The sequence below is a fragment of the Lactuca serriola genome, chromosome 8, assembly GCF_051521515.1.
Source record: "Lactuca serriola cultivar US96UC23 chromosome 8, Lser_US96UC23_V15, whole genome shotgun sequence".
NCBI classification, from domain to species: domain Eukaryota; kingdom Viridiplantae; phylum Streptophyta; class Magnoliopsida; order Asterales; family Asteraceae; genus Lactuca; species Lactuca serriola.
In genome coordinates this window covers 54,640,427-54,655,331 of record NC_136415.1, presented here as the reverse complement: position 1 = coordinate 54,655,331, position 14,905 = coordinate 54,640,427, and positions in this window count along the sequence as shown.

Sequence of the window (14,905 nt, the reverse complement as noted above, 5' to 3'; positions counted from 1 at the left end):
AATGAACACCCAAGTTCATTAACACCAACAGGTTATGAGCCTGCTAGCGTTCCACTGGACTGTCTAGAAAAGTCCGTGGTCGTCATCTAAATTCCGCTAGATGACTGGATCAAAACAACATCGAGGCCTCTCATCTGTTTATTACACACCAACTATCTACCCATGTTCTACCCAACATATTAGTAGATAAAATATACATTTTTATACATAGTTTCAAAACCTGTATAGCATGCTCAATCAATACATTTTCCACATAATAGATGAGGCACACACACATAATACGTATTTCATAGAGAAATAATCAGATCTATAAGATAGAAGAAAGTGAATATACATTCACACACATAACAATAAAATATACACATAACACGTATTTCGTATAAAATACTTCATAATTATGTGTTAGAAGAAAGTAACTACACACTCACTTGATCAGAAGATGATCGGACAACACTACGGCTTACAGAAGTAGTATTCTTCGACAGATCTGGAAGATCTCCACAAAAATCGAACTCCTCGCGGGCGGAGCTTCAGCTCGGGAATTGCACTTCTCGGGATCTTTGAGGCTTTGGGAGTTGCTTCGGGGCTCGGGAATGATACCGGGGCTTCGGGATAATTCTTGCACGAAAAACGATGCAAAAACGCGAAAAAAGGGAAGAAATGAGCAAACAACTCGGTTGCCCTTGACCTCCTTCTATAGGGGCTGGAACTTCAAATTACGCTGGGCGTAATGACGATAAGGTCGCTGACTCCCCCAAGGATAATATCGGTTAATATATATTTAAATTAAATATCGAAAATATTTAATAAACTTCAAAAATTCATGTCTTCCTCATACGAACTCCGTTTTCGACGTTCTTTATATCCCCGCGTAGGTGAGACTATGCTCTACAACTTTGGTTTAGACTCCGTCGGCTAATTTTGACTTTATTTTTATTATTTATTTTTAGTAGGCCGGGACAAGAAAACTCCGTTATAAAATCATAACTTCTTCATCCGACGTCCGTTTTCACCTATCTTTTTATCGTTTTACTACAATTAATGAGATCTTCGATTCTCATTTAGATTGTTTTGGCTAAAAACCGCTCGGTCTAAAATCGAGTATTCGGGCTGCATACTGCTAAGTCGAAACATCGAAAAATCATAACTTCCTCATACGAAGTCAGATTTGGGCGTTCTTTTTATGCACGCTCTCGGTTTAACGAACTCCATGACTTTCATTTAGATCACTAAGGCTAAATATTGCTCTAACATAAATTTCACTTTTTACGTCATTCAGCGTTGCCTGTTCTGTTGCGAAACTTCGACAGGTCATAACTTCTTCGTTATAACTCGGATTTCGGGATTCTTTATATCTTCAGAATCTTTGTTTCGACCACTACATCTTTATGCAAAGATATCGGGATTATCTCATACTTTAATTTTGACGCTTAGTTTTATCATTTATTAATTATATCATTATAATTACGTAATAAGCACACAAATACACATAATTCACATAATACTCTAATATTTCATCATTAATACTTTAAAAAGAGTTACAAGGGTTAACCTAGACTATTACATCAATGATAATGCCTAGCCTGGAAACGTGGGCGTTACACTTTTGCATGTCGTAAACTTATGACGCACATTTATGACACGCATTGTGTGTCAAGGAAGGCTCTGCCATAAAGGAAGATGACACACATTTGCATGTCATAACCTTACAACGCACGTTTATGACACACATTGGGTATCATTAAAGCCCATGTCATAAATTAAGATGACACGCATTTGCTTGTCATAAACTTCAGCAACCATTTACGATATGCATATACGACCTGCCTTTACGATACTCATTTACACATGTCAAAAAAATCAATTTCATCCAATAACATCATGTCAAAAAATTGCAATACAATGATATTAAGGGGATCTGATTGTACATTGTTATTAATAGGTTTTCCTAACTATATAACCTAATACTACATTGCTATTAAGGGGAACCTTCTTGTTTCAGATATCATATAAAAAAAATCCTCCATATCATTGGTTTGTTACCTGGTGTACAGGGCTATTGTCCATGGGCATGAATGGCAAGTAATGACTTCAACATTAGCTTAAACAAAAAAGCCTTCATTAATCACATAATCAAGTTTAGCTACCTAATAGAGTTGTTATATAAATATGTTATTAACTAATTTGACCACATCAACATAAGATATAACAAGTTGACTAGCTATAAAAAATGTTAATTTGGTCCAAAGGCGTAGCAGATTAAGTCTTGTCAACATTTAGTCTATTAAGTAAAAAAATAATAAGACTTGCCTCACGGCCAATTAGATTGAGGGTGATTCTAATCAATTGGTTGCCTTGCAAGAATAAACAACATTTGGTAATTTAGCTCAACCATGAAATGCTATTGTTGCTCTTACTACTACTGTTTTCATTACTTAATCTGACTTATGACTATGAGATGTTGTACTTGGTTCTAACTTTCTTGGTTTGGATTTCCTTTGTTGTCTGCATAACCCAAAAATCCTCATTACATTATTCATTATTTTATTAAGATAAGGTAACATCATTTAAATAAAATAAAATCATAAAAATACTAAATCTTTATAAAGATACTTGAAACAATTACTATATTGGAAGCATCCACCGAAATTGACATTGAGCTTCTGTTATTACTGTCATCCCATCCAAATATATATGCTCGACTGGGACCCACACCGGATCCTTATTTCAGTTGTTTAGAGGAAGTTGAAACATAATGGTTTGACACTCAACTCAAGAAAGACGAATACAACAATTATAAACTTCATAACTTATTAATGTGTTAAATGTGATTATAAATACAATAAAAATTTTAGTTTACCTTAGAAGAGCTGTTGTTATTCCCTCCTGTTGAATCTTGATGATACAATATCTTGGTTACCTTCTGACCTCCAAACTACCATAAGTAGGCAAATTTGGAGGAGGTGTGCCTTCTTTCTTCACCCATTCTACTTCTGATGGTATGTTAGTGAACTGTTTTATCCTTTCAACTAAAATCATCCTTTTCATGGTAGCAACTCATGTATAAAGCCTATAACAAGAGACTATTGAGCGAAAATCCATATGAGAGTGACAATCCAACGTCCACTGTGTTCAATTCATATAAGTGATAATGTACATGGTTGAATGTCACAGACTTGAGTCCATCAAGAATAGGATTCTTCGCTGCAAAGTGCAAATCAGTGCATAAATACAACCAACAATAGATAAGCATAACATTAGATTTATATAAACCATTGAACAATAGGCAACTTCTAGTAAGAAATTGAAACTTCCCATTCCTTTTCATGATTACAAATCAAAAGTTTATTCCCCCATGAAATCATTGTAACAAGAACTTACTCTTTCATGCTACAAAAGACTAGAAATTATCCCTTTGTTAAACTTATTGTATGATTAGTTAGATGGAATATAATTGTTAGGGTATTGGAAGCAATCGATTTCCTTAAAGAAGTGTCCATTCCATTGTATCAGGGAAAACAAACAACTTATGTGTCATTTCCAAGGTGGCATTTGTTGGATTAGTGTCTAAGTCCATAACTATTTTGGTATGTACTTGACCCGATGGTGCATGGTCCTTTTGGGTTGCCTTCACCAAAGCAAGTTGATTGGAGAAATAAATAAAGAGAGAGGTTATTATGATTTATTAATATGCTATAAGAATAATATATTAAAGGAGAAATCATATTTGTTTAATTAATATTGGTCAATAATTAATTAAGAATTAATTTTGTGATCAAATGTAATTAATTAAACTAGAGGGGCTGAATTGTAATTATGTGATAGTTACAAAATAAGGTAAGGATTATCTTATTAATAAGTTGGACGAATTTAAGGTGATAAGGCCTTAGAATTCGACTAGGATAAGGGTTTTCAAGGCTTATCTTATGGTTACTTGATGGGCAAGCAACTAGATAAGGATAAGGACTAAAACCCTAATCTCTACACCTATATAAAGACCCCCAAGGCTCATGAATTCGGCCATGCCTTCCCAAGAGGTCCTAGAGACGAATGCCTATACCTCCCCTCTCTCTTTATACCTTCTCCATTTGCTCTTGGTGTTTGTAAGCCATTAGAGGAGTGATACTTGTGACTCTAAGCCTTCCAAAGTCAATACAAGGAGATTTGGGATTGTTATTGCTACATAACAATCAAGGTAACATTATAAACCTATTCTCATGTTAATATGATTATTTGAATGCTAGAATTAGGGTTTATAGTCTTGGATAACTTGCATGTACAATAGAGAAACCTAGATCCAAGCATTAGGGTTTGTATGAGCACATAGGATGTCTTATGACCAAAACTCATCAGTGGTATCAGAGCCTAGACTGGTTTCAATTGTATTGATGCATTACATGTTCAAAAAATTCGATTTTTGATGTTCAGGAGGCTGGACTCGCCGAGTCCAAGGTTGACTCGACGAGTCAACTTGTCAGATGGAGTATATCTCGGGATTTCTTGCTGATTTTGCTTTGGGATAGTTACCTTATCATATTAGATCAATATAAATCCGACTTTATGATATATTTGACTATATTCTTGATCTAATAGAAGATATTTATCAATTAATAAGATAATTGTTTCCTTATGTGATAATTGATTAATTATTTTGACTAAATTGATAAATTGTTTTGCAAGAAATCATTAAATAAATCAAATATGGATAATTATGTGATTAAATCTTAATTTAGATTATTTGTTATTTTATCCTTGTTGTTATGAAAAGTTTCATATTTTCCCCTTTAGGTTTTATAGTTTAAATTTGAACCCAAAAGTTTTGTTGTTTTGAAATTTAAATAGTTAAAACCCTAATGTTTTGAAAAAGGTTTCAAAACTTGCCCTCAAGTTTTGGAATTTAAATTTTGATTAATAGTTTAATTTTGATGTATATTTAAATTCTAAACCCTAATGTTTTGAAATGTTTCAAAACTTGCCCTCAAGTTTTGGAATTTAAAAGTTGATTAAAAGTTTAATTAGGAATGTTAAATTCTAAAAACCCTAGTATTGTTTGAAAAGTTCAAATTACACCCTTATGGTTTTATTAATTAATTAAGGAGTATAATTAAAAGAGGTTTAATAAATCCATAAAAGTTTAGGTTTAAAATTTAATTGAATTAAAAGTATAATTGTTAAATTTGACCACCTAATATTTTAAAATGTGTAAAATACACCCTATACTATATATATATATATATATATATATATATATATATATATATATATATATATATATATATATATATATATATATATAACATTAAAAGTCTAACATTATATATATGTATGATTAAAAGTCAGTCTTACCGTTAGTAGGCCTCATTCACGAAGTTGGTCTATAAGGGGTGTTTAAGGAAATTGCCTATAAAATGACGATTGAATGGGTATCCACTCTTACCCACCGCACTCTTGACTAGTGGAGGGTCGTTAGCCGAACGGGTAGGATAGGACAAAACCTTCAATTATAAGTATAATGAAGTATAAAAGTAACTAAATGTTTTTTTTTTAAATTCCCAATCTTAGTTACTTAGGCAAAAGTGAATTGATGCAATTCCATGAAATTACACTTTGTGCCCTTGCGAAGACGTTAGTGGAGCATGTGTGGTTAACCGACACACTAAATGGGTCTAAGCAAAGGTAGAAAACGGTGACTCAATGTTTGTCATAGTTCGGTGGAGCGTGTGTGGTTTACCGGCACATCGAATAGGTGACTGTAACATGTGAGGGCACCATGTAAGTTTGCATGGTTATTCACACCCGCTTTGTGATCCTTGGCATCCCGGTCACAAACAAGAGGGGCATATCGAGATTTAAACATGCCATTGAAATGTTAAATGAATCTCAAAGGATCTAGGAGTTTTCATAGATTTAAAACTTAATTCTTTTTTTGTTTTTCATGGTGGAAATTAGTGAATCGTCATTCACTTACCTTCAAATATTCTGCAATTAGGGTTACGGCATCCTTCTCCCGAGTTGTAGAATATTGTATTGGGTCCTAGCCTTAGTATCTCATTTGGGTGATTTACTAAGGACTCAATCAATCAACTAACTTGAATTTGTTTTCTCCCGTTTTGTAGATGTCAAAGTTCGACAACTATGGTCTTCCCAAATCCCGTGGAACAAGCATTCCACATGAAGATGATATTCCACGATTCAATCGAGGAACGAGAAATCATGCTTCACTTCCTCCTCCTCCTCCTATTGTTCTCCCTAACCCACAAGATCGAAGAATTGAAAGGTTTAATATCACTATAGCCCTATTGGAAATGAAACATGAAGATGGTAAACCCATGTGTTCCCACGTTCTAGGAATGAAATCACACATTGATAGGTTGATAATGTTGGGTGTGTCATTCCCAGATGAGTTGGTTGTGAATTGGGTTTTGCAGTCACTTCCTGAATCATATAATGAGTTCAAAAGAAAGTATTATATGATGGATCATGACGACAACCTCATTGACCTAACTTACATGCTCATTGCTGTTGAATCAGAAATGATATGGCGAAGCAATGGAGCGTATTTGTTGGGAAAGTCAACCGACCATGCTTCTAAGGACGTTCTAGGAGAACCGACCTACGTTTGCTGCCAAAAGAAAGGGCGTTGGATACAAGTCTGCCCAAAGAACCTGAAGAGTCCAGAAGATGGGAGAGTCAAAGAGTATGGCTGCACTTCAGGTAAAATCCAATATCTAACTCCATTAAGCTCCTATTCATTAATTCTTAATACATAATGTGATAAGATTGCATTTGAATGTTTTAAAGGATCGGTGAAAAGAAAGGAAGCTTGGTGAAAGAGCAAGATGAATCTAATCACAAGGAATGGATCTTAATCGCATGGACTTGAAGATTAGATTTTGAGCTTAGATAGTTATGATAGAGTTGTTAGAAATTTTTTCTTTTGAAATACATAGTTTTCAATGGATTTTGCATTGTAAGGACAAATGTTTTCCGTTGCTTTTATAAATAAAATAAATTTTGACTTATTTATTTATTTATTTCCTTGCAATGAAATCGTTATGAAAATTGGTGTATGTATATTTATACAACAAATGGATATGATTCTTATTTATGGTGTTTATGGAAAAGTCGAGAATTTACCAAATAGGGAGAGTTTCTCATCGCCCAAGTTTCAATTGCACATAAATTTGGAATCACGCAACTTGGTTGCATGATGAATGAGAAAGTTCATATTTTGAAATTAAACTAATTCATTGTCAAAGTGTCAAGCGAAGGACTAAGAGATCGAGCACACAAAGTTGCGTTTTGATCAAGTTCACCATAAGATTAACAAAGATATTCGTCATTATTTACTAAAGGTTTAGTAAATGTGATTATACTCACAAGATTAAGTGTTATTCTAGATTGATTGGAAAAAGTTTAAATCAATAGTAGAACGAATAAGAAGAATCAAGTAGGCAGAAAGATAAAAGTTTCTCCATTCTAAGAAGAAGGGAGAGTACCTTTTATGCTTTATGATAGGTCTTAATGATTTAGAACCATATCTCAATTGATCCTCTAAGTGAGTCTTAGTACAATTGTATGTCTAAGAAGAGGAATCAAGAATTGAAGAAATGGTTAAGTCAAGAAGTCAATCATACTTCGTTCCAATAACAAGTCTTAAAGTTACGATTGTGACAATGAGTGAAAAGTATTAAAGGTTTATAACATTCATCAAATGTGGAAAGTTGTGATGTCTTGAATAAGACAAAGACCAACTAGGACCAATTTATGAAGTGTTTTGATAAAAACTACACTAACTCTTGAATATTTGTCAAGAAATGGTTATTGACAAGAGAATCTTATATGTCAAGGAGTCAGTGGGAGTCTTAATGGTCTTGAAAGGTTTCAAGAACAAATCAAATAAACCTTATCGATCATCACTAGCACACGAGTTGAGGTTTACAACCTATCGTGATGACATTATTTTGTTTATGTGCCAATCCAATCGAGTTAATATGCATGTGAGTTCTATGAGTTTTCATTTTGAATGCATAAAAGGCAAAGCACCTTAATCAATGAAAGGTACATTGATAGGAATGGGTGAGCTGCTTAACTACTTGGAAGACATGGTGGGCAGCCGTGTTACCATAAGGCAAGAAATCAAGATTAAGAAAGTTCGATCCATATGAGTTTGAATTTGTCGTAAACTTTGGTTTTAACAAATTCACATGGATAGGAACACATACACCGTTTAAAATCTAAGTGTCATAAGATTTCCTCCTTCATGAAAATGATTGTAGGGAAATGCTTTCACTAAGAAAGATTTTAAGAAGATAGTAATTGTAAAATTGCATTCTCGAATTCAATCATGGTTATGGTATCCCTTTCCATAATTTGAATTGTGAGGTTTGGCAATTGTTTACACACACATATGAACTATTTAAGGCAAAGGTGTATAAGTTCAAGAAGCCTTGATAAAAGATTATCAAAGCACTAAGTATTAGAAACATGGACTTAAGAAATTCAATAGGTATTGTTTTTCTGAAAGTTAAGATGTTTATGAATACATGTCGAAGCTAGTGGGAGCATAAGTGTTATGTTTTATAGTAATCATCATGATAGTGGGAGCATAAAAGTTATGATTGTATGATTATTATGGAAAGTATTGCAAGTTGGCAATATTAATTATAGAAAACAAGCGTTATACCTTGCAAAGTCATAAGGGTTGTAAAGTTGTTTTGCTATAATTGAGGGAGAGAATATTATGCTTCAATTCAAATCTAAAGGATTAGGTTGAGAAATGTTAATAAATTTAGTCAAAGGTACATAGTGTGTTCTTAAAATTTCGATTATGATTACGGCATTCCTCTTCATAATTCGAATTTTCAGAACATAGCAAATAAAACATTATGCGTCGTGTCCCATACGCTTCGGGTATAGGATCGATTGCAAATGCTTTAATGTTTGACCATTCAAAATTTTTCCAAATGTCTAGTGCATTTAGAGGGAAAAAGGAATAGAATCGGTTTTGACTAAAATAATTAAACAACTATCAAAGGACAATCCAAAGTTTGACGAGGATTGGTCGCTTGTGAGTAGTTGGAAGCATGGTATTGAATGGACCATATCGACCTTATTAAGAATGAGTTGTCATATGGAAAATATAGAAATGTTTCCATATTGGATGGACCATATCGACATCATTACGAATATATAAGATTCTATTAAGAATGAGTTGTCATATGGAAAATATGGAAGCGTGTCCATATTGGGAATTGAATATTGAAAATCTATGACTAGATTAGAAACTTTTATGCAAAAGGATGTTCAAAGGAATGTTCTTTGAGTGAAAGACATCATATCTAAGGAATTGTATTGTAACAATCTCCGATAGAGGACTTTGTAATATCATTGGCAATAGTCTTTGTGACTTTGGTGCAGTGATATTACGAAAGGATCATTGCATAAAGTGTTAGATTCTAGCATATTTTATAAGTAACAAGAATTTGATATTCTCACACTTATGAAAAAGGATTTGGAGTTGTGAAATGAGAATGATTGGAAATGTGTTCAATGTGATCTATTTCACAAAGTAAGAACCATAGGTAAACATTGTGTGCATGTTAGGAGCATGGGACAAGTGTTGTAATTCAAGTAAGAAGTTGATTACCCAAAACGACAAATAATGAGTAATCAATATGGTGATAAATAGAAGGCGTTTTATTTATACTCAATGGTTTGAGGCCATATGGGATTAGTATTATTCTTGTGTTTCACATTTGCATGTTTTGACTTCCAGAATAATTAAATTTATTAAGAATAATCGAATTATTCGAACGGGCCACAGACGTTCATATGTTGGAAGTAGATATGAATGAAGACTGTCATGAATTGGTGTGTGGATTGTCTAAAAGAGTATTAGACATAAGCAAATGGTTGCTGCAACGTTCATGAGTGCTTATGAATTTGAGCATTGGATTAAACCCACGCTCACTTGGATCACTCCATGGATTGTGTCACGAGTGATTGGTGAGACGATAACATCTTATATTCTTGAAACCGAGATGTGTTAGTTGTATCTTGCAAATCGGTTGCACATTGATAATATGTAAACGCACTAGTAACTTGGTGTTATAAAACATATTGTTGTGTGTGATTCGGTGAGTAAGTGCAAGCAAGCATTGTATCAAAGTTTATCCGTTCCTTTTATCCAAAGTAGGATAAAAGCGATATATTTGGCCCCTCGATTGTTTAGTGATGACTAACGTAAATGCTCAGCCGGGCTACGGCTAATTTGATTTGTTCAATTAGTCAGTTGTCATAAATCGGGAATCGAGATATAGTACAAAGAGAATGATTAGAAATCATATCTCATATGATATCTAGAATGGAGGAATATATGATCCCTTATCTAAGGACACGCGTATCTGATAGGATCAGAGTTGACAGCGGCTTTGGAAAGCTACGTTTGCAGATCAGGATCTGAAGTCATACGCAGAATAGTTGTTAGACTTATCCAAGTGAGAGACTGTTGGATTAGTGTCTAAGTCCATAACTATTTTGGTATGTACTTGACCCGATGGTGCATGGTCCTTTTGGGTTGCCTTCACCAAAGCAACTTGATTGGAGAAATAAATAAAGAGAGAGGTTATTATGATTTATTAATATGTTATAAGAATAATATATTAAAGGAGAAATCATATTTGTTTAATTAATATTGATCAATAATTAATTAAGAATTAATTTTGTGATCAAGTGTAATTAATGAAACTAGAGGGGCTGAATTGTAATTATGTGATAGTTACAAAATAAGGTAAGGATTATCTTATTAATAAGTTGGACGAATTTAAGGTGATAAGGCCTTAGAATTCGACTAGGATAAGGGTTTTCAAGGCTTATCTTATGGTTACTTGATGGGCAAGAAACTAGATAAGGATAAGGACTAAAACCCTAATCTCTACACCTATATAAAGACCCCCAAGGCTCATGAATTCGGCCATGCCTTCCCAAGAGGTCCTAGAGACGAATTCTTATACCTCCCCTCTCTCTTTATACCTTCTCCATTTGCTCTTGGTGTTTGTAAGCCATTAGAGGAGTGATACTTGTGACTCTAAGCCTTCCAAAGTCAATACAAGGAGATTTGGGATTGTTATTGCTACATAACAAACAAGGTAACATTATAAACCTATTCTCATGTTAATATGATTATTTGAATGCTAGAATTAGGGTTTATAGTCTTGGATAACTTGCATGTACAATAGAGAAACCTAGATCCAAGCATTAGGGTTTGTATGAGCACATAGGATGTCTTATGACCAAAACCCATCAGCATTCACATTCCTTGAGAAAACAATGTTGTTCCAATGTATGTGTGCATTCTTATATCCCTATGAATATTATTCATTTATTTAATTAACAATGATGATAAAAGGGTTCTCGAGTATTTATATAACCTCTCATCCAATAGTGCCATCAATATGTCATATTAACTCAACATACACACATGCATATGTATATTAGACTCACCAACTTCAGCTATGAAGATCCTCATCAATATCTGTTTGATTTGAGTCACCACCAATGGGTAATTTATTACCATTGATGGTACCATTAGGTTTGTTTCCTCCACCATGGTGATAACAGTTAAAGAAGTCTTGGTGCTTGTAGTGGCTGCAATAGTGGTGGTGGCGGCTGACAAGATCAAGATATCAATCTTAGTTCTCTTGATCAATGATTCATCTGATACTACCTCTCCTCTAGTTGATCTCTTTCCAGGAAGCGTGAAGTATGATGGTGAACTGTGTAAAACCAATTTCAATCAGTAAAAGAATGAAATAAGTGACTCATCAACACACACATACATGAAGCTAGATAGACTAAGAGGTATCTAGTTCATATAAATTCATTTTTCATTAGGAAAAGGCAAATTGAATCATGCGTCAATATAGATAGAGAAAAACATAGACCAACAACTTGAAAACATAACTAAATTACTAAAAAAATAAACAAAAGCACGCATCAACGAGTATTAAGTAATGTTATTATGTTCAGAAAAACTATTACCCAGGAATGATTGAATCAACGATTAAATCCCATCCATGATGGTTTTACTTAAACAATCGATATCGTATGTGAACTATGATGAACTGCTTGAAAATATTTCGAAACTAGGACAAGAAAAACACCCGAAATGGAAAAATCAATTCTCGTAGACTAAAAGAATCGTATATACAAAACAACAAACTATGCGTAGATGAATTTTGTGATATATAATATATAGAATGCGTATAGAGAAAGATTAGAAGATCGCATACGAAGAGTGTAAAGAAAAGAATAATTTGATTAATTACCGATGAGATCTTTGAGGATGAGAATTGTGAAGAAAGCTATGGGGGTTAGGTTTCCTTTACGATTCTAGGGTTTGATGAATTGTATTAATCGAACGAGATATTGGTTGAAATCGTACCTAGGGCTTGTAAGTGCAACAAAAAATCACGAAAAACCTTTATCGCCGTCGAGGTGGGTGATGGAAGAGAGATTGTAGATAGAAGAGAAAGTGGACATGGAAGGGAACGAGAGATGGAGACGAAACCAACCCTAAATCGCCATGGCGGGGTTTTCAACTTTTCTAATTTTTTTGGAATTCCTTTTCCCGCTGCTATAGCTATTAAAGATGGAAAGAAGGTAGAGTTGAATACGACAACTACTAAAGATGAAGATGCACATGTTTCATTAAAAAAAAGACATGATTTAACGACACACTTTTTATGATAGGTGCCCTCCGTGTTTTTTTTTTGTTGTGACACTAATTTTAGGGCACGCAAAAATGTGCGTCCTAAATACTTCAAATTTTGGGAGAGTCGACATTATTTTTAGGGCACACACTTTTGTGTAACATAAAACAGTGTGTGTCATGGATTGCGTGTCATTAAAGGTTATTTTTCTAGTAGTGATCCCTCCTCGTCACTCTCTTTTGAAGTTAGTTTGCTTGCTTAAAGCTCTCTTGGGTTGTCTCTTTTAGTGCTTATTTGAGTTAAACACTTAAAGGCTTAAGACACTCAAGAATACAAGAAAGAACTAGCATTCCAAGTGTCTTACTCTTGATGTTGGATACACATAGAGAAATCACACTATTTTTTTCTATCTTCATTAACACCCCAAAACCAAATGGGTTGAAATGTTTCAAATGTTGTCATTCTAAAACACGTTATGACTGTTTTTTATTTCATTCTAACCTCTATAAAATGATCCTTGATGGTTTGGTTTTGTTATAAACTAAAAATAAACTTGTTATTTTTATAAGACTTCCGTTACGGTTTTTATGAAAAACAAACTTATATTTCGTATCAAAACTCATCTGTGGTATCAGAACCATCTTTTATATGTAAGAGTAATTTTTTTTGTTTGATAATCTTTGGGTTTTGGAAAATAAGCATGAATTTCTTTATGTTAAGAAAAAGCCATATTTGTCTTCTTTGGCAACTTGTTGGTTAAAATTGTTTATTTTTATATATAACCATTTTTCATGCATTTTGGTTACATAAAAGTTTCCTTAAAAAATAAAGATTTGTTTGTTATAATATTTGATATTTTCTTATGTATAAACAAGCTATTTGGACCTTTTTTTGTTGTTATTTGTTTATTCATAAGATGTAATAAATAAATTTTCATTTGTTGATTTGTTGTAATAAATTAGTTAGACTCGTTGTATTTATTTTTAAATGTAAAAAGATGAAGAAATGATCACCTTGAAGATGACTTAACCATTTGAGACCATAATAAGCTTCTACTCTTGGTTTTAGGCGTTATTATAGTCTTAATGGTTTAAATGCGACAACTTTTACAATATGAAGATTTGAAGTTCTTTGCAAGCAAGAGTTGACTTGGCAAGTAAGAGCTTAAAGACCTTTTGAAGTGTCCCTTATGTCCTTTAGGAAAAACTTAATAATTCTTATGATGACTCACAAAAATTATTACTAGATATGGTTTTATTAATACACATTAAAATGCATGCATGTGTTGTTTATTTTTATGTTATTCTATGCTATGTTTTGTATATGAAAATGAGTTTTACATGTCAAACAACATTTTAACATAAGATAATATCACTTGGATTGAGGTAAAAATATTTAAAAGATAACATAAGATGTTTATAAAAGGATATTTATAAAAACATTTTTACCGGTTAAAAATCAATTTTTTGTTGAAAATAGTTTTACTGTAAAACTTATAAAACCCAAGTTTAAAATATTCGAAATGGTTTAAAAGGTGTTTAAATATTATATAAACTACATTTCTTTATAATAAATAAGAGATTTTTATTAAAAAGATTAAATTGGTTTATAGCGTTAACGACAAATAATAAGACTAGTGCTTATTTTTTGCGTCAAAATTATATGATACTGATGTTTTAAACATAACGTAACATGTTGATATTATGTTTTATGGATGTAAAATGAGAATTAAAGAATAAGTATCATCACCCAAGTTTTGGTTAATCAAAATATGATTTTTATCTTAAGATGCATAATATTGAGTTTATAAAACAAAATGCTTTTATTCTACAAATTCATAAAGTCATAAGATTTTGTTTGTTAAAAGAAGATTTAAAATTGTGATTTTAGAACACATCCAAAAATCCAAGTCGTAAACATAAAATGAAGTTTTATTAAGACTATTATTGGTTCTTAAACTGATCTACAACTAAACTTTAAAATACCGGATTTTTGTTTATAATTGATCGCGGATAATGGAAAATACAATGAAGTTTTATTTGGCACCTAAAGAATCTCATAACAAGTGATATGAATTTTACAAAGGTACATGAATTCTTGGATGCATGCAATATTCATGAGACCATATTTTTATAAACTATAACTATAAAACATACATAAAATCTTTTCTAAAAATGCAAGTGATTTATGTC